This window comes from Artibeus jamaicensis, unplaced genomic scaffold (assembly GCF_021234435.1).
Source record: "Artibeus jamaicensis isolate MK-2021 breed Jamaican fruit bat unplaced genomic scaffold, CSHL_Jam_final contig_233, whole genome shotgun sequence".
In the NCBI taxonomy this organism is placed as follows: Eukaryota; Metazoa; Chordata; class Mammalia; order Chiroptera; family Phyllostomidae; genus Artibeus; species Artibeus jamaicensis.
In genome coordinates, this window is record NW_026521486.1 from 8,638,313 (window position 1) to 8,658,246 (window position 19,934).

At 45.9% G+C, this 19,934-nt stretch overlaps 1 pseudogene; it reads left to right on the top strand.

The window, feature by feature from the left end:
• Positions 1 to 18,701: 18,701 nt before the first annotated feature.
• Positions 18,702 to 18,965, top strand: LOC119060437 (cytochrome c oxidase subunit 7B2, mitochondrial-like; annotated as a pseudogene).
• Positions 18,966 to 19,934: the final 969 nt, after the last annotated feature.

Genomic DNA, 19,934 nt, shown 5'->3' on the forward strand with positions numbered 1-19,934 from the left:
GCAGTGCTCACATGCGCCCTCCAGGGGAAATAGGGGGAAATAATAGGAAAATGTTGTTTAGGACTCTGGCAGCTTTGCTGAGTGTAACACGAAGGGAAGAAGTTTTCTTCTTTCTCTCGCTTCCAAAGATATTTTTTAAGGTATTTCCTGGGCCCTCAACACGCTCTAAACAGGGGTGGAGGGCCCAGCAGGCCTTCACACAGCAGAAAGGCGCCCACAGCCGGACTCGCCTCTAGGGGGCGCGGCTGAGCTTCAGCTGCTTCTGTTCGCAGGCGGTGAGTCTCCCTGGACTCGCCCTGGACCCACTGGGGACTCGGGCGCGTGTCTACAGCCCTGTGCGTTCTTGGAAAACCCGAGGAAAACACTGCATTTCCTGTAATGCAGTGGGTGGGGAATCTCGAGAGTTTGTGATTCAGGGTACTGTAGCTGTGACTTCATTTGCTCTACCTGCTTGGGGACAAGTCATGTGATCCTGTCTCATTTCCCGGGAGAGCAGTGAGTTGGAGCCAGGCTTGTGTTACCTCTGCCCACCCCCAACCCCCGTCACTTTAGTCCCTGAATGAGCAAGGCTTTTAGATTTGATTGTGCCTGTCTTGCTTTTCCCTGATGTAGCTGAGGGAGCTCTAATTAGCCTCTGCAGACTGCTCTGAGGTGCCTGAGTGGAAGGCAGCCCTTGTGAGGACGCAGAGGCCCACGGTTAAAGAACCTGTGGTTAAACCACCCGGAGATCACGGGCTTACTCGCTCTTCTCATGAGGCTTAGTTTATGTCCAGATGACTGACACTGGCCAGAGCAGGCTGGAGGGAAAGGGGAACGTGAGGGTAAAAGGTGACACCTCGTGGGGCTTTGTTAAAATGCTTTTCCCCCTGCTCCTTCCCTGACTTTCCAGCCAGGGTTTCTGGGCCAAGCTGGTGCCCCTCCCCCCACTCCAGCCCTGCCGGGGAGGTCAAGACGCAGTTCCTATCCTCTGACCCTCCAGGTCTCTCAGTGGGCTCACTCCGACCTCCTGCTGATCGGGGCTCCAACAGCCCCCTCCGTGCTTAAAGAGGGGAAGGTTGGGGACAGGGAAGGAGCTTGCGTTTTGAAAACAAACAGACCTGAGACCAGGGCTGGAGTCTTGTTTCTGCTAATAACATCATGGCCCTAGTTCCTAAGTTCTATAAGCCTCACCTTTCTCCTCTATTAGCGGGGCATCCTAATGCCTACCTTTTATAAAGGATCACAGTTGTATGTGAAGTGTCCAATGCAGAACCTGACTTGTATGTAGCATGTGGTCAATAAATATTTGTTGCTTGAATGAATAATTTATTTATATATCTAGATATTTAATTTAGAATATAACTTTAACTTAGACTATTCATTTATTTATGTGTACATTAAGTAACTGATTAATACTGTAGATAAATAGAATCTCAAGGTCAGAGACCCAAAGAACTGGGAGCACCCAGGGGACGCTGGCCCATCCCCTTCACACTAGATGGTTAGGGCCTCCCAGGTCCACTACCAAGTGGGAGTGGGGAAGACGTGGTCTATAGGGCCAAACCGCTTGGTTTGAACTCCCGCTGAGACACTAACTAGTTGTGTGATCTTGGGCAGGTTACTTAATCTCTCTTTGCCTCAGTTTCCTCATCTGTAAAATAGGCATAAGGGCGTCTACTTCACCCGTTGCTGAAAAGATGACGTGAAAGAATACCTGGAAAACCTTTGGGGCAGTTTCTAGCAAGGGCTCAGCAAATGTCCACTGCTGTGTCAGGTGGCATCAGGGACTGTGTCACACACGGATGACCTCATCTAGAATGAGTGGTCTCCAAAGGACTGTGGGTTCTTTTAAACAAAAACTTACATAGATGTCCAATCATGCATTCATTCATTTGTTCAGAAAATAAACACCGAGTGTCTACTCGGGCCAGGCCTCCTCTAGGTGCTGGGGATACAGACTTCGAGCATCTCTGCTATCAAGAAGCATATATGCTACTGAAGGGAAGCATACAATGTGCGAAAAACAAAAATAAATCCATAGCACAGGTGGTGATAAAGGCTAAACAGAAGCGTAACCGGGGCGAGGGGGTTACAGAGACATGTGGGGAGGAGACTTGTCTATGGGAAGGTCTCTCTGGTAGGGAGACATTGGCGCCGAGATTTGAAGCCAGTAGAGGAGTGAGTCGTGCAGCTACCTGGGGGAACAGCAGTCCAGACAGAGGGAGTGGCCAGTGCGGCAGCCCACAGGTACGAGTGTGCTGAGCAGGGTCAGTGGCCAGCATGGAGGCTGGCCTCACTGGAGGAGAAAGAGCAAGGGAGAGGGTGGTGGCCTGTGGGGTTGGAGATGTAGCCAAGGTGGTAAGAAGTGGTTGGATGATGAAAATATTTATAATGTTTTGCTGATATGATTTAAGGGTTCCGAGGTGTTTAGCCCAAGCAACTGGGCGAATGGAGTTCTTATTTATTAAGTGCAGAAGGCTTTAAGGAGGGTTTGTGTTGGGACAGAGTTGGTATGGGTTAGGTCAGCTAAGCGTAAGAGGGAAGTAGACTAAACGCTTCTGTGGTAGGAGCAATGGGTGGGGCCGGAGGGGGGCAATAGCCAACAGTCTTCACTTTCCTACTTCTGGGATGTTCCTTGCGACAGTCCTATCCGGTCCCATTACCAGTTCTAATCTTCCCCCATCACTTCTCACTCCCTGACCGGAGCACCTGTCTACAACCAGGTTCCACACTAGTGTGGCTTCCACACTGCTTTGGAAACAATCTTCCTGGAGCAAAGTCTCTTGTTCAAATCTGCCACCCACTGATCCTAGCTTGCAGCAATGGTTCTCAGACTTTTTTTGGTCTGAGGAGTCCTTTGCCATCTTAAAAGTTATTGAGAACCCCAAAGACTTATTGTGTATGTGGGTTGTAGCTATCAACATTTTCCATATTAGAAACTGAAAGTGAGAATATGTGTTTTAAATATTATTTATGAATTAAAAAATAGAAATAGGAAACCTATTGCATGTGAATATTTTTATGAAAAATAGCTAAATTTTCTAAAACAAAAATAATCAACAACCAATGTAGCATCGTTTACAGCTTTGCAAATCTTTTTATTGTTTGGCTTAAGTAGAAAACAGCTTGATTCTCATCTTTGCTTCTACAATCAGTCTGTTGCAATATATTGTTTTAGTTGAGGTTTATGAAGAAAATTGGACCTCACAAATATCCACTTGGTAAAATAAGAGTACTTTAATAGCCTTTTCAGATAATTGTGAATATTCTTTAATACTATACCCAAACTCAACAAATGGTAGTTTTTTTCAAAAGGTTAGTTGCAATGTGGAGTCTAAAACCATATCACTGATTTTTTTTATTCTGTTACATTAAAAATCCATCGATCTATCTTGCATTTTAGTAGATCCTTTATCCGTGCATGATTTTGGAGCCTCACTCATTAGTCTTGTTAAAAGATATCGAGCCCCTAACTTACAGAGATCTTTAAAATGCTGACCCATTTCCTTACTATAATGACAACTCTCATTAGTTAATATTACTACTGATATTGTCATTGATCTCATCAGAAAATTTCTTTTGGTATTGAGAAGCTGTCAGATCCATGGTGTAAAACTTCCAACATTTTAGTTTTTGCTCAAAAACTCACATTTTATTGGCAACAAATAACTGTGAGCAGATTTCCCTGAAGTGACAGGCTCACTGTGTTCATTGTCAATAAGACGCCAACATTTGAGTAACCATGTATTTTTTAGCAGTTGTTCTTTCGAGTGAAACTGGTGTTCTATGAAAACAGCTGGTTTCACCTGTAACTCAAACAGTTGCGAAGCCGCTTTTCCTGGTGACCACCAGGCACTTCCGGCCTGGGCAGAATTGCTCTATGCCTGCTTCCCATTCATTCACGCAGAACATTAGAAAGTCACGTGCCCCAGGGTCAAGGGTTAATAAACACAATAAGTTTACTGTTTCATCAGGGACATATTTTTTTCATTGATAACATTTATTTAACAGTACTTTAAAATTTTTATTTTCAATTATAATTGACATTCAGTATTATTTTGAATCGGTTTCGGGTGTACAGCATAGTGGTCAGAGAATCATATACTTTACACAGTGACCCCCGATATTGCCAGTGCCCACCTGGCCCCACACTCAGTTATTACAATGTCATGGACTTCGCACCCCGGTGACTGCTCTGTAACCATCCATCCGTCCTTCTTAACCCTTCACCTTTCTCAGACAGTCCTCCAACCTCCCTCCCCTCTGGCAATCATCAGTCTGCTTCCTGTGTCTATGAGTCTGTTTCAATTTTGTTTGTTCATTTATTTTTTATTAGATTCCACATATAAATGAAATGATACAGTATCTCTCTTTCTCTGACTTAATTCACTAGTGTAATATACTCTGGGTTCATTCACGCTGTAGAAATGGTAAAATATCATTCTTTTTATGGCCAAGTAATATTCCTTTGTATATATGTACCACCATTTTTTAAAAAAGATTTTATTTATTTATCCTTAGAGGGGAAGGGAAGGAGAGAGGGAGAGAATATCAATGTGTGGTTGCCTCTCGTGGGTCCCCTGCTGGGAACTGGCCTGCAACCCAGGCATGTGCCCTGACTGGGAATTGAACCACGATCCTTTGGTTTGCAGGCCCACACTCAATCCACTGAGCTACACCAGCCAGGGCTATACCACCACTTTTTTATCCACTCATGTACTGATGGGCACTTGGGTTGCTTCCATATCTTGGCGATTGTAAATAACACTGCAATGAACATGGGGAGGAGATCTTCAAGGATGTTCTTAAGTAAAGCAAGCTTTTAAAAAAAATGTAAGCTCCTGGTGGTTAAGCATAAATGACTACCTACCTGTCCAGGTTGATTCCTGCTTAGGTGCCAGCGGCTTTACTCAACCTTGCTTTTGTGTTATTGCATATGTCAACAGAGTTTTTAAAAAGCAAATGTGTAATGTGATAATGCTTTTGACCTCTTGAGGTCACACTTGGGGTTTGGGGACCACACTTGGAGAAATGCTGTCCTACAGGGTGAGGCCCAAGCTTCTTGCTGCAGCTCAGACAGATCTCTACAACCTGCCCCTTCCAACCTCCCCAGCTCCAGATCGCACACCATTCCATCCCTACTCAAGTTCAAGTTTCAGCTGGAAAGAGTGGACTCACCATATAGGGAGAGACATGACTCTAGAACCCAAACCAGGCTGCCTAGTTGCTCACATTTTCCAGGAGCAGGAAAGCAAGTGACCTTTTTCCTGCTTCAAACCTCTGGGCCTTTGCTTGAGCTGCTTGCTCCCTCTGAGCATATTTTTGACCTTGAGGTCTTCCTACAACTCCTTTTCCTTTCTGGTGAACTCCTATTTATTCTTCAAGGTCCAGCTCAAATAGCACCTCCTCCATGAAGCCTTCCAGTCTACACCCACAGTACTTTGTACAAACTTCACTTATAAACTTAATTAATGTATTATAGAAGTTTATAGGGCCTGATGAACAACTCAGAGTCCCCAAGCTGAAACTGGACTTGGTTTGTTAAATCATTTGGTTTTAAAACCTTCCCTGAATTTGTAGTCTTTTTTTTTTTAAGGCTACTTACTGCAAATACTCATAAGTTTCACCAGCAATATAAATATCCCTCATTCGCATGTGCTGCGGCAGACCCCGGTGGTGTGCTATGGGAATAATGGTGTCTGCCTCATATTATTTTTCCAAAATCCAAGGTCTGTTTGACCCTCAAGGATTGTGGACTAGTATTTGGTTCCCTTGAGTGTGTCCACCTCCTCTGCCTAACCGATATCCATGAGGATGGGGACCATGTCATAAACACATCTGTGTTCCCAGATTCCAGCAGAGCCACGGGAATTTAAGGAGCAGATTGGGGCTCAGAGTTTTAGGGTAGTGTTCAGGTTACAGTAACAGACTGAGTGTATGTATCTAATTTTGCTCCTTCCTGAACCCTGAAACTTCTGGAAGAGGGATTTTTGGAAAACAGAAACCCACAATGTTGAGAAAACAGGATGGGAAAAAACCGCAGCCTCAAGAGGAGAATGACAGGGCGACTAATCTGGGAGGCCTGGGAACGCTGGGTCCGGAGCAGCTGTGGGAAGGGCTGAGCGCAGACCGAATCTGTGCAGCGAAGAGCCTGGCAGCCCGAGGCCTCTGTGAGCAAAGGGCATGGGGGTGGGAGGGCGGGAGGGGCGGGGTGGAGGGTGGTGCAACAACATGAAGAACTAGCTGTTTAGGGAGCGATCGGATTCAAATCCTCACTCCCCCTCTATACTCCCCGCACTCCCCTGAAACTGGTCCTCCCCCCAGAGGGAGAAGTCTGGAAGGTTATTCTCAGGAGGGGGTGAAGCAGAGCTTCTCTGGGGATAGTCGAGGACATGGGTATGGCCCAGAAAACAGGGATAAAGAAGCCATATGTGTTTTAATACTGAATGTGGAAACACGACACCCCCACTCCTCCAGCCCTCACCCCTGTGCTTGGTTCCTGGAACTCTGGCAACCAAACCCTTACCTTCCAGGGATGGGGTGGAAGATGTCTAGCTTAAAGGAAATATTTTAAAACACTGACATCTGGGGTTTTTCTAACAAATAGGTCCCCAGAGAATCCTACTTGGAAGCTCCAAGTGGACAGTCCTCCATGTACTAAAAGCTTCCATTTAGCTTTTTAGTTTTTCATTGACCATAGAGCTAAGGAATAGCTCACATCTGGGGGAAGCCTTGAACGTGGAAGAGAGACCAAAACAAACTAGATAAAAGCCACCTGGAGGACACAGAGCTATGCAGGAAGTTTTTTTTAAAAAGCATTGTCTTCAAAGAGATAAGAAAAGATCACTGCATCTCCAAATGGAAAGAAAAAAAAAAAACCCGACAGAACACATCCAAAGATTTAAGAAAGAAAAGATACGATAGTTGAGATAAAAATAACCAGTCAAAAAGTTGGAAGATCCAGTTGATAACACATCTTAAAAATCACAAAAAGACAAAGAAATTGCAAACAGGAAGAGAAGGATAATTGGAGGTCCAGAGAGGTGGGCCCAACATCAGAGTAACAGGGGTTCCGGAAGACGAGAACAGAGAAGACAGAGGGGGAGAAATCACCAATGGAATACAGAAGAAATTCTGCGGAATGCAAGGTCCCAAACTGAAAGAGCCAAATGCCCAGTGCGATGCCTAAAAATAGACCCAAAGCGAGTCACCTTGCTGCAACCTTAGAGCACTGAGGGAAAGAAGGAAGATTCTACAGTATTCCAGAGAGAGAGAGAGAGAGAGAGAAAATCTGAACAGCTCCAGGCTTCTCATAGCAACACGGAGGACTAGAAGATGCCCCCATGCTTTCAAAGTCTGAATGAGAATAATCTTTAATCTAGAATTCTACTCTCAGCGAAGGGGTTAAATGGCTGTGCAAGTTTGATAAAAAAACGTGTTTAGATATCCAGAACTCCCAAATACTTTCCTGTGCAGCATTTCTCAGCAAGCTGCTGGGGGGCAATCAAGTTCCACCTAAACGAAGAATGTCAGTCCCTGAACGGGAGAGAGGGCCAATGGTGCCCCAGACTCAGGGTGACCCATTCAGCCAGTTCAGAGGGCGTCCTGGGCCTCCGCGTATAGACAGACGTGTTTTGGGGCATTATCACTGGGCTCCTAGCTCAGGGAAGAGGATGCCTGGGGAGGTGGAGCGCTGATTCCTGTCTAGGTCTGACTCGCCTTGACCAGGTGCTCATGGAGTCCTGCTCTCTCAAGGGTGCCCTACACTGCTTCAGCTCTAAACGTGTTCAGCTTCGACCCATGACCTAGAGACAGGTCATGGCGCTGAAAGGCAGAACAGGGCTCCCGAACAGACAGTACAGAGTAGCCCTCTCCCAAGAAGGTATTTCTTCCAGAGGGTAGTATGGGGCTCACCTGGCAACCCTTTCAGACGCCCTGTTGGCACCCACTGACTTTCGCAGAAAAAACCCTTATAGAACAGCTGGGGCCACTCGGGGATCCCCCAGTCTGTCCTGTTCATTTTCTCCTGGGAGAGAAAATCTGTTAGCAGCAATATTGTCCCTTTCTTACAGTGGTTTGGGTTTGCTTCTTGGTTACTCAAGACTAAATAACACGCCATTTATGGATACACACACATCTACATGCAGATGGTAAACTGCAAAGAGGCTCCAGGGAATCCTTCACTGCAGACTCAGAACCAGTCGTGTCTTCGTGAGCAGGGTGACGTTCTCTCGGAGCGGCTCACCTGGGATGCTAACGCTACCCGAAGTAGCCTTTTTTCTTAACCAATTGTTTAAAGATGGGACACACATAACCATAGATTTTTATATATTTAGGATTTAGTTTACAATACAAGACTTAAATTTAGGATAAATAAGGGCATTTTAAATGGCAAGTCAGAGATCTATTTGATGTGCAAGTTTCTTGATCAGTCAGGCTGCCCTGCCTCCATCACTTGCCTCCTGTCCTCAGGCTCCCCTTAACCTGCTCCCCTCCCCCCTATAATAGAGTATTTATTAGCTTCTCACATCCTCCAGAATAGTGGTTCTCAAACTTTTTTGTTGCAGGATCTCTTTCATGCTTTTAAATATTATTGAAGACTTCCAAAAACCCCTCTGGTGATGTGGGTTGTATTGAGATATCTATTGATATCGACCAGATTTGAAATTAAAACCGAGACATTTTCAAAACAGAAATCCTAAGCACACACTCTATGCGCTATCAGACACCATGTTGCCTCTGAAAAACCCCACCATATGCTCATAAGAGACTGGGAGTGAAAAAGGGCAATAATATGGAGTGTCGCTGGGAACATGTTTTGACCCCCTGAAAGGGCCTTGGGGGGCCGCCGGAGTGCCCAGGGTTCTACTTTGACATCCGCTGTTTAGAACAATGCCCAGCACACAGCGGGCACTGCTCAACCAATATGGACTTAGCCAGAAAGCCCTCTGCTAGCTGCTAGTGGTGATACAAAAGTAGAAAGAAACCCAGTCCCTCCCCTTGACTCACACGTCTCCCAGGAGCCCCTTGGTGCTTCCGGGAGTAGAATGTTTGTGTTGAGCCTAATTCCATGTTTCTCAAGAAACCCTTTAACGGCAGCAGCCCTGGGGTTAGTCCAAGAGGAGAACACAGCCAGCCCGCTCCGCGAAGCGGTCTGGAGGGCTTTATGACCCACTGGGTGTGCATCACAGAGACTGGGCGCTGCCTCAGAGATGAGGATGTGCGGCTTCCTCCCCAGCCAAGCCAAAGAAAGCGGGGAGAGGAGAGGTGACGTGGGCCCGCGAGTCACGTGACCCTGGGTGGGGTGCTTTCCAAACCCCCTTCTCGTTTCCTCTGCTGATCAGGGCTGTGCTGGCCGGGGCTGAGTGCTTCCCGGGGAGGCTACGCTTCTGCTGACTTCAGGCCGCATTTCTGGGTTCTAAGCAGTTAGTCATATTGGTCTGTCCGAGCAGTGTGGGCCCCTGTGGAAATCAGCCTGCTCTGGAGACGTTTGACCTCCTGTCCAGAAACCCCGGGGCCACTGGGATCATTTGGGATAGAGGAGCAGTGAGGACATGTCACACCGGAATGTCACGGCATGATGTGACAAAGAAGACCAAGTGCCCCTACTTTTCACAGGGACTCCAGCTTTGGCCAAGCCACATGATGACAATTGAAGTCTCAGGTGGACTTCAGGGAGAAGAGGCGATCGAATCAATTCCACAAAGTTCACTTCATTCGTTCACCAAGAACTACTGAGCAAGTGCTTTTTGTCACGTCTTATGTGAGAGACATTATGAGTAAAATGAGACCCCTACCCTTGAGGGCTGATTTCACTTTTCCAAACAAGTAAGTGCTAACAATTAAAAATCTGAAGATTTCACATAAAAATCCAAAGTTCCAGCATTGCATGCAAACGAGGTTGCCTTTGGCCTCCTTGTTGCCTTCACTTGTTAACCACTCATGTCCCCTGCCTGGACCTGTGGCCCTTTGGGTTTGCCAGCCTTGATGTAGATTTGGAGGGGAAGATAGAAAGGTTAGTAAGTAACTGTGCTGGGTGTGGAACCGGAACTGTCGCAGGTGCTCAGGGAGCAGATGAGAGTGGGCAGAAGGAGGCATCAGGCAAGGTCTCACAGAGCAAGGTTAACGAACCAAACGGACCTGCAGGAGTTCTTCACTTAGCCTTGTGGGACACACCTGCTGTGTGTTGTGTGCCTTCCTAAAGCCTGGAGCTGGGGGAGGGAGTGAAGGGGAGAGAGAGAGACAGAGACAGATATAACGATAGGTAGGCAGGCAGGTAGGTAGGTAGAGAGAGAGATTCCAGCCCCCAAGGAGCTCCTAGCCCAGGAGGCAGGCAGAGAGCTACTGCGGAACGCAGGGCCGGGCGGTGGCGTGTGCTGCCATCGCGAAGAAGCAGTTCATTCCACTGAGGCTGGGAGTTGGAGCAGATTCCAGATTCCAAGCCGTGTTGAGAAAGAATAAGCTAAAGTGGGTGAGGGAGTGAGGACGGCCTATGAGAGATCAAACTGGGAGACCACCTTCTGGAGGCTGCAGGACTCAAGTGCGGCCGGCCTTTAATAGATGAACACCACCTGAGGGCCGGCATGATTGGTAACACCCTGTAGCTTTATGTCTTCAAGCCAGTACTCCCTTGAGGCCCTTCCCACATGCTGCTCTCTTTGGGGAGAATGTTCTTTCCCCACATCTTTCCATGGCTGGCATGATCTTGCTATTCAGCTCTTAGCTTAAAAATGACCATCTCAGACTTCCGCCAAGAAGGAGGTGTAGGTGGAAGCACTGTGCCTTCTCACACAACCAAGTTTAAAAGCAACAAAGTTTTAGCAACAAAAACACAGCCAAACCACAGAAAATTGAACTATATGGAAGTCTGATAACAACGAACCCTCCAAACCGGTAAGAGGGGCAGAGCCAGCAGCAGAGCGGGGTCGGGCAGGAAAGATCCACCAGACCGACCAGGGCACGCAACCCAGGTGCGCCAGCAGCCGTGGGCGGATCCCAGGTGTGGAGAAGCGGGCAGACCCACTGAGGGCGCAAGGCGTTGGGCCCACTGAGGGCTGACCATGGTCACACATTCTTGCGCAGATAAACCGGTGAAGGAGCAAGCAGTGAGACAGACCGTGCAGGCCCCGGTGGCGGGAAGCGGCAGAGGGGACTGCTGTTATCCCTCTCTGATCCTGCCCCCACATACAGCGTCACAAAGCAGCGACCTGGGTGGCCCCACCCTGGTGAACACCTAAGGCTCCGCTCCTTATACGTAACAGGCACGAACAGATCAAAACATGGCTCAAGAACAACTCAGAGCCCCAGAGCCAATAAATCTAAGTGATGAAGAAATAGTCAAACTTTCGGATGCACAGTTCAAAACACCGGTGATCAGGATGCTCACAGAACTGGTTGATTTTAGTCACAAATTAGAGAAACAAATGAAGGCTAAACTAATGGAAATGAATGGCAATGCACAGGAAACCTTAGACTCAAATCTAAGGAGTGGACCAGAAGGAGGAAAAAAATGACCAAACAGAAAAGGATGAAGAAACAAGAATTCAAAAAAATGAGGAGAGGCTTAGGAACCTTCAGGACATCTTTAAATGTTTCAAAATCTGAATTATAGGGGTACCAGAAGGGGAAAAGGAACAGCCACCAGTGGAAAACTTATTTGAACAAATAATAAAGGAGAATTTCCCCAATCTGGCAAAGGAAATAGACTTCCAGGAAATCCAGGAAGCTCAGAGAGTCCCAAAGAAGTTGGACCCAAGAAGAAACACACCAAGGCACATCATCATTACATTAGCCAAGATTAAAATGAAGGAAAGAATCCTAGAAGCAGCAAGAGATAAGGGGACAGTCACCTACAAAGGAGTTCCCATCAGACTGTCAGCGGATTTCTCAAAAGAGACCTTACAGGCAAGAAGAGGCTAGAAAGAAGTATTCCAAGTCATGAAATCCAAAGACCTACATCCAAGACTGATCTATCCAGCAAAGCTTTCATTTAGAATGGAAGGGCAGATAAAGTGCTTCTCAGATAAGGTCAAGTTCAAGGAGTCCATCATCACCAAGCCCTTATTATATGAAATGTTAAAGGGACTTACCTAAGAAAAAGAAGATAAAAAATATGAACAGCGAAAGGACAGCAAACTCACAGTTATTAACAACCACATCTAAAACAAAAGCAAGCTAAAAGGACAGCTAGATCAGGAGCAGAACCATAGAAATGAAGATCACCTGGAGGGTTAGCAACAGGAGAGTGGGAGAAGGAGAAGGGGGGAGAAGGTACAGAAAATAAGTAACATAGATGGTAGGTAGAAAATAGATAGGGGGAGGGCAAGAATAGTAGGGGAAATATAGAATCTAAAGAACTTGAGGCACGTGGTCATAAACTAAAGGGGGGGAATGGTGGAGGAGGGGGTGTGCAGGGTGGAGGGGAAGGAAGGGGGGAAATAGAACAACCATAATGGCATAATCAATAAAATATATATATTTTTAAAAAATGACCATCTCAGCCCTGGCCAGTGTGGCTCAGTTGGTTGGAGCATCGTTCAGTAAAACAAAAGGTCACGGGTTCAGTTCCCTGTCAGGGCACATGCCTAGGTTGAGGTTTTGGTGCCTGGCTGGGGCACGTACAAGAGGCAGCCAACTGATGTTTCTCTCTGGCATCAACGTCGCTCTCCTGCTCTCCCTCCCTCCCTTCCCCTCTCTCAGAATCATTACGCAAGTCCTTGGGTGGGGACAAAAAAAAACAGTGACCCTCTCTCGGAGAAGAAGCCATCCCTGCCTTCCCAGTGAAAAATAACACCCCCGAAACAAACAATGGCAACAAAGCAAAAAAGAAGGAAAAACAAAAAAAAAGATTAAAAATAAAAATTGCCACCCACTCCTCCTCAATCCCATCGCCGTCTTCTGACTCTCTGAGAAGCACTCGTGGTTATCAAACGTTTATCTCCCCTATCTCCTCACCAGGAAGCAAACTCTATGGAGACAGGCAGTTGGTCTGTCTTCTTCTGTTTCTTTTTTAAGGTTTAATTAATTAATTATTTTTAGGGAGGGGGGAATCAGTTGGTTGCCTCTCCCATGTCCCCAACTGGGGACCTGGCCCACAACTCAGGCATGTGCCCTGACTGGGAATCAAACCAGCGACCTTTCGGTTCACAGGCCAGCACTCAGTCCACTGAGCCAAAGCAGCCGGGGCTGATCTGTCTTCTTCGCTGTTGTATTCCTGCTGCCTGCAACAATTCGTGCCTACAATAATCCTGCTACTTAGCAGTCGCGGTACATTTGTTGAATATGAATGAGCTGTGTATGAGGCATGACAATGGACACAAGGGGACAGTTTAAAACCCCTAAATTACAGGCTGGAAAGAAAGAGGCACCAAGATGTCTAAGGTGGAGACTGGCTAACACCGGCTGAGATGGCCACAAAGTCAAGGGGGTTTGACAAGAAGCCAGAGACCTGGCACGAGTGTCGGGGAGCTGGCACTGGAGGGCCAGAGTCAGTGCCTGGAGGAGACTCCTGTCTGGGCCTCAGTTTCCTCAGCCATAAAACAGGGGTGATGATGATACCAACCTCACATGGTGATTTCAAGAATTAAATAACGAGGTTCAGTATAATGAGGGAAGGTGTTTAGTATATACATGTTTGCTATTTTATTTACTTTTCTTTTTTAAGGCCAGAGGTTGTCTGTCTATCTATTTAATGATTTTTATACCTATGATGCCGTGACATTCATAGGGAACGGGTCCCAGTGACTCGGGGGCCTCTCCATTGGTTCTCGCACAGTGCGCTTCTCTGGGTAAAGCAGACCGGTGCTTCAGTTGAACCCAAGTGCCTTTCTCTTTGGCTTTCTTCTTTTTCTGACCCTTTTCTCGCCATCCATTTAAGGGGACTATCTCATCTCTTAGGGTGCTTAAACATGCCCAAGGGATACCTCAGTTCTCTCAGCGAGAATCTTGCCCTTAACCTGTTTGTTTACTACAATGCCAATGGCATGTTGGGCAAGCATGGAGACTCTTCCCAGCTTGCCATGGGAATACTGGGAGGACACTCCTTTTGAATGAGGCCCATCGTCTTGATGTCCACAACGTCACCTGTCTTGTGGGTTTGCATGTATGTGGGCCAAAGGAACAGCTCCATGTTTCCTAAGAGGCCCAGAGAGCCCGCCCAGAGCAGTGCCTCTGCTCTTCCCACTCGTGTTAGTCATTTGGGTGAATTTCTAGAAGATGCCAGTTCCAGCCAAGAGGAAGTGTTGGTGATTATTTAAGATGAATTTTGTACCCACACCATCTGTTCTCTGCTGTGGGTCTGAGCAGGCAGAAGAAGAATTGATGGAGAATGATGGGCGGCGAGGAAGTAGGTCTTTGGGAGGAGGAGCGTCCATCCCTCTTGTAGTTGGGTTTCTTCAAAACAGTCTCTGACCCAGGGGTTTGAGTGCAGTGTTTTATTTGGGTTGTGAGCCCTGCAAGCATTGTGAGGAAGGGGGAAAAGGTACATTCACATGAGCTAGTTATCATTGTGGGTAACCTTGGCTCACTCCCATTGTGGGTCCTCTGACTGTGTAGAAATACTTCAGAGTTGTTCTACTGAGTGCCAACTTCTCTCCCTGCTTGGTCAAGGGGTGTACCTGGGGGTGCTCCTGGAATCGTTTGCTCCATGGCCAAGTGTGCTCCTGTAGCCAAAGAAAGCCCTTCAGGCTGGTGTCCAGGTTAGGAGACAGGTGACATGTGTGGAACATGTGGGAACTGTCTGCAGAACGCATGGATGACTTCCACGATAGGCCAAGGCGATGTTCATGCGGCAAGAGCAGCACCTGCTGCTGTTACCCTTTGGGCCTTTGGGTACAGGCTGGGGAAAGTGAATCCCATATTTTTATTTTCCTTCTGGATGAAGGAATGTCATAGATTGTGTTATTATTTAAAAATATTCATTGCCTCTCCCTTCAGGAGGTTTAAACACCTCCACTCTGTTGAGGGCAGGCTTGGCCATGTAACTTGCTTTGGCCCATGGAATGAGAGAACACAGGTGTGTCTACCCTCCCTCCTTTCCCTCTGCCACAGACCAGCACATGGGATGTGTCATCCTTGAGATGACATGGGTTTGTTGTGCATCACTGCAATAAAGTGAATGTCACAATAAAGCATGTTGCACAAATTGTTTGGTTTTCCAGTGCATATGAAAGTTATGTTTGCACTGCACTGAAGTCTGCTAGGTGTGTAAAAGCTTTATGTCTAAAAATGTATGTATATTAACCTAATTTTTTTTCTAAAACATTGTAGCCATCATCTAAGCCTGGGTCAGGGGGCAGTGTTGCCTCCATGTTGATGGCTGCTGACCGATCAGGGTGGTGGCTGCTGAAGGCTGGGGTGGCTCTGGCTGGTTCTTAAAACAAGACAACAATGAAGTGTGAGGCACCGATGGACTCTTCCTTTCTTGAACAATTACTCTGTAGTGTACAATGCTGTTTGATAGCATTTACCCACAGGAGAACTTTTTTCAAAATCGGAGTCAGTTCTCTCAAACCCTGTTACTGCTTCACCAACTAAGTTTATGTAATATTCTCAATTCTTTGTTGTCATTTTAACAGTCTTCACAGCATCTTTACCAGGGGCAGATTTCATCTCAAGAAAACACTTTGCTCATCCATAAGAAGCAACCCCTTATCCATTAAAGTTTCATCATAAGACCGCGACAACTCAGTCACATGTTCAGGCTCCACTTATACTTTTAGTTCTTTTGCTATTTCCATCACATCTGCAGTTACTTTCTCCCTGAAGTCATTCATGAGAGCTGGAATCTACTTCTTTCAAAGTGTTGGCATTGATATTTTGAACTCTTTCCATGAATTACAAATGTTCTTAATGGCATCTAGATGGTGAATCCTCCCAGAGTGTTTCAGTTTACCTCGCCCAGATCCATCTTTGGCATCTAGAACCGTATGAAATGCATTTACTTAATACCAAGACTTAGAAGTTGAAACCACTCCTTGATCCATGCATGGGCTGCAGAATGAATGCTGTGTCCGCAGCATGAGAACAACATTAATCTCATTGTGCATCTCCCTCAGAGCTCTTGGGTGACCAGGTGCATTGTCATGAGCAGTAATACTTCAAAAGGAATCTTTCCTTCTGAGCAGTAGTTCTCAACAGTGGGCTCGTATATTTAGTAAACCATGATCATCCAGGCTTTGTTGTGCCAGTCAGAGAGAACAGGAAGAGTAGCTTTAGCATTGTCCTTAAGGATTTTCAGAAAGGTCCATGAACGTTGGCTTCAACTTCAAGTTCCCAGCTTCATTAGCCTCTAAAAAGAGAGTCAGCCTGTCCTTTGAAGTTTTAAAGCCAGGCATTGGCTTCTCCCCTCCAACTGTGAAAGTTCTAGATGGCATCATCTTTCAATAGAAGGTTGCTTCATCTACATTTAAAAAGTCTATTGTTACCCTGGCTGTTGTAGCTCAGTGGATTGAGGGGGGGGGGTCTGCAAACCAGACAATCGAGGTTTGATTCCCACTCAGGGCACATACCTGGGTTGCAGGCCAGTTCCCTGCAGGCCAATTCCCAGCAGGGGACCCACGAAAGGCAACCATACATTGATGTTTCTCTCCTTCTCTCTTTCCCTTACCCTCTAAAGATAAATAAATAAAATCTTTAAAAAAAAGTCTGTTGTTTAGTGTAGCCACCTTAGTTATTATCTTAGCTAGATCTTCTGGATACTTGATGTGGCTTTTACATCAGCACTTGTGGCTTCTTCACTTGTACTTGTATGTTGTGGAGATAGCTTCTTTCCTTAAACCCCTGTTAGCTTCAAACTTTTCTTTCGCAATTTCCCTCAGTCTTCATAGAATCGAAGAGTTAAGGCCTTGCTCTGGATTAGGCTTTGGTTTAAGAGAATGTTTTGGCTGATTGATCTTCTATCCAGATCATTAAAAACTTTCTCTATATCAGCAACAAGGCTGTTTTGCCTTCTTATCGTTTGTGTGTTCACTGGAGTAACATTTTTCATTTCTTTTAAGAGGTATTCCTTTGCATTCACAACTTGTCTAAGAAGCCTAGTTTTGGTTTTCAGCCTACCTCCCTCATTAAACTTAATTCTTTCTAGCTTTTGATTTAGAGTCAGAGATGTGCAATTCTTTCTTTCACTTGAACCCCTAGAGACCCTTGAACCCTGTAGGGTTATTACAATCTCAATATTATTGTGTCTCAGGGAACCTGAGTGACAGAGACAGGAAAATGGCTGGTCACCAGCAGTCAGTACATGCAACATTTATGGATTAAATTCATTGCCTCATGTGGACATGATTCACAGTGCCCCAATACAATTACAACAGTAATATCAGAGTCACTGGTCACAGATTGCCATAACACATATAATAACAAGGAGAAAGTTTGACATGTTTCGAGAAGTACTGAAATGTGGCAGAGACATGAAGTAAGCAAATGCTGTTGGAGAAATAGCACCAATAGATTTGCTCAAAGCAGGGTTGCCACAAACCTTCAATTTATAATAATTAAAAAATGTATCTGTGAAGCACAATAAAGCAGAGCAAACAAGCAAACAAAAGATGAGACATGGCTGTAATGATCAAATTATTGACCAGCCTATCAACCCGAGTACCAGAGTGAAAAGATGGCCCATACCAGATACGTAAACAAGAAATCTTTGTGGCTGTAAGCCACTGAGAACTTGAAGGTGTTTGATCTTGCCACATACCTTAGCTGACTAACAGGAGAGGTGACTTATCTGATGGGTCATTTGGGAAGAAGAACTGGACATGGCTTGGCTCAGCTCCTTCGTTACTCTTCCTCCTAATCTGCTTGACTCTGAGAGGGGCATTTCTGAGGAACTCTCTGCTGTGTAGGAAGGACTGATCCCCATTGGGGGCAATCTGCAGTTTTCCAGCTATGCTAGTGGCTTGGTAGTCGAGTTGGTCTAACTCAAGGGTGGAGGCTCATAGCGGATCCTTTTGGTTGCACACTCAAACCTCTTGGTCATCAATAATAAATCAAACATTTTGTCTTCCTCTCTGTGTCTCTGGTGTCTGTCCCTAAATTGGTTCCTGACTTGATAGGGAAGAGAGGTGGTATTTATTGAGCCCCTTCAAACCCCAGAACTGTTCCTGCATGATTCCACGGCTTAGGGGTAGATTGGCTTTTTCCAGTTTATTAGCTTCTGCCTGCCTTTCAGTTTCCATGCTCAGCTTCATTTTGTATGTTAACATCAATAATAAATAGGAGCTATAACTTTACTTTTGTATGTTTGTGAGCACGCAGAGGGCAAAATTACAGAGGCTTCTGGCTGATAAGCACTGTTTTAAGTCACAAAAGTGGGAATAGGTAAAGGTACCTGCCTTCTGGAAATTATTTCCACCTTGCCTCTCACTTTTCCCTTCTCTCTCTCTCTTGCTCTCTCTCTCCTCCTCTCCCCTACCCTCCGCCCTTATCTCTACCTCCTTTGCTCCTCCCCATAAAACCTAAAATAGTAAAGGTCCTGAGAGCTGCCTTGTTCTTCTCTCCCCTCTCCTCCCCTCCCCTTCAATCCTCTTCCCTTCCCGTCCTTTCTCTTCTCTCCCCCCCTCTTTCTCTCTGACATGTGAAGATACAGGCAGTAGTCTGCAAGCCAGGCATATGGCTCTCACCAGGAACTGAACCAGCCAGTGCCTAGTTCTTAGTCTTTCCAGCCTCAAGCACTGTCTCTTTACAAGGAAACAGCCCAGTCACTGCAGTCCTGTTGCACCTTCATGATGTTTCCCTTGGCTAGAAATATATCGAGTAGCCTCAAGATCTGAAGCATTCAGCAAATTAGGGCAAGACAGAGCCATAGAAAACTCTCCCCAGATTTTCATGACAAATATGGTAATGTTCTGCTGGCCACTGGAACCACTTTCTGTGTTATTGCATGGATATTTGCAACCACACAGACTGGAATAGAATAGAGCCCGTCTGCTGTTGGCCGACCCACCCCAAAAGGGTGGAATGATGAGCAACCATCAGAGTTGCTGTAATACAGAGTTGTTTTAAAATCAACTCGTCATTGAAGCACTCTGCTGCTCCTTTAACTATAGCATAATTAAAAAATTAAAATACATTTGAAACTTTTAAAAGTTATTGAAAGTAGTCATTATAATTGCTGGGAGCAAGGCAATTATAATGCCTTGGGTGTAGATTATAGGGGATTATAAATAAGAACTATTTGAAAGTAGAATTAAAAAAAAGGAAAAAAGGGAGTGTCCTGGATTTAACCAGAGCTGATAGGTTACTGGATTTCTCATTCAGTTGGTCATTGCTCATGAAGCCTCTCAGTACACCAGAGGTTGTGCCAGGCAGGCTGAGAGCAGGATTTGACATATCACTCTTGCTTTTTCCCCCATGACTCTCCTTCAACACCAAGCATTGAATATTGTCCAGAGATAATCCTCAGTATTTTCTTAGCATTGGTGTCATTGTATACACCTTCAATTTCATAAATTTTTATCAAAATGATCAAGCTTCTGATTCCAAATCCCTGACCTTTTGTGCATTGAGTATGAGGTAGAACTATATTTAGGTATTTATCAGTCAGAGTAAGTAACATAAACTGCATAAACTGCTGTTACACACACACACACACACACACACACACACACACCCCTAAACCTCACTGGTTTCACACAATTAAGTTTCACTTCCTGGTCACATCATGGTCTGTGGCCAGCAGGGCAGCGTTTCATGCAGCTTCCACTGCAGCTCTCCCCCACGGTGACTCAGGCATCCAGGCTCCTTCCCTCGCATCTGTGGCTCATGATCTCCCCTGCTGCTGTTGGGGGAAGGCGGGACGGGAGGGCTAGGGGATGGGCAGAAATGTTTCAGCGGCTGGGCCTGTAAGTCATCTCCATTACTTTCACCCACGTCCCATTGGCCACAGTGTTGTCACATCATCCCCATTTTAACTGCCAGGAAGGCTGAGAACTGTCTCCCTATGTTTGCAGGAGGAG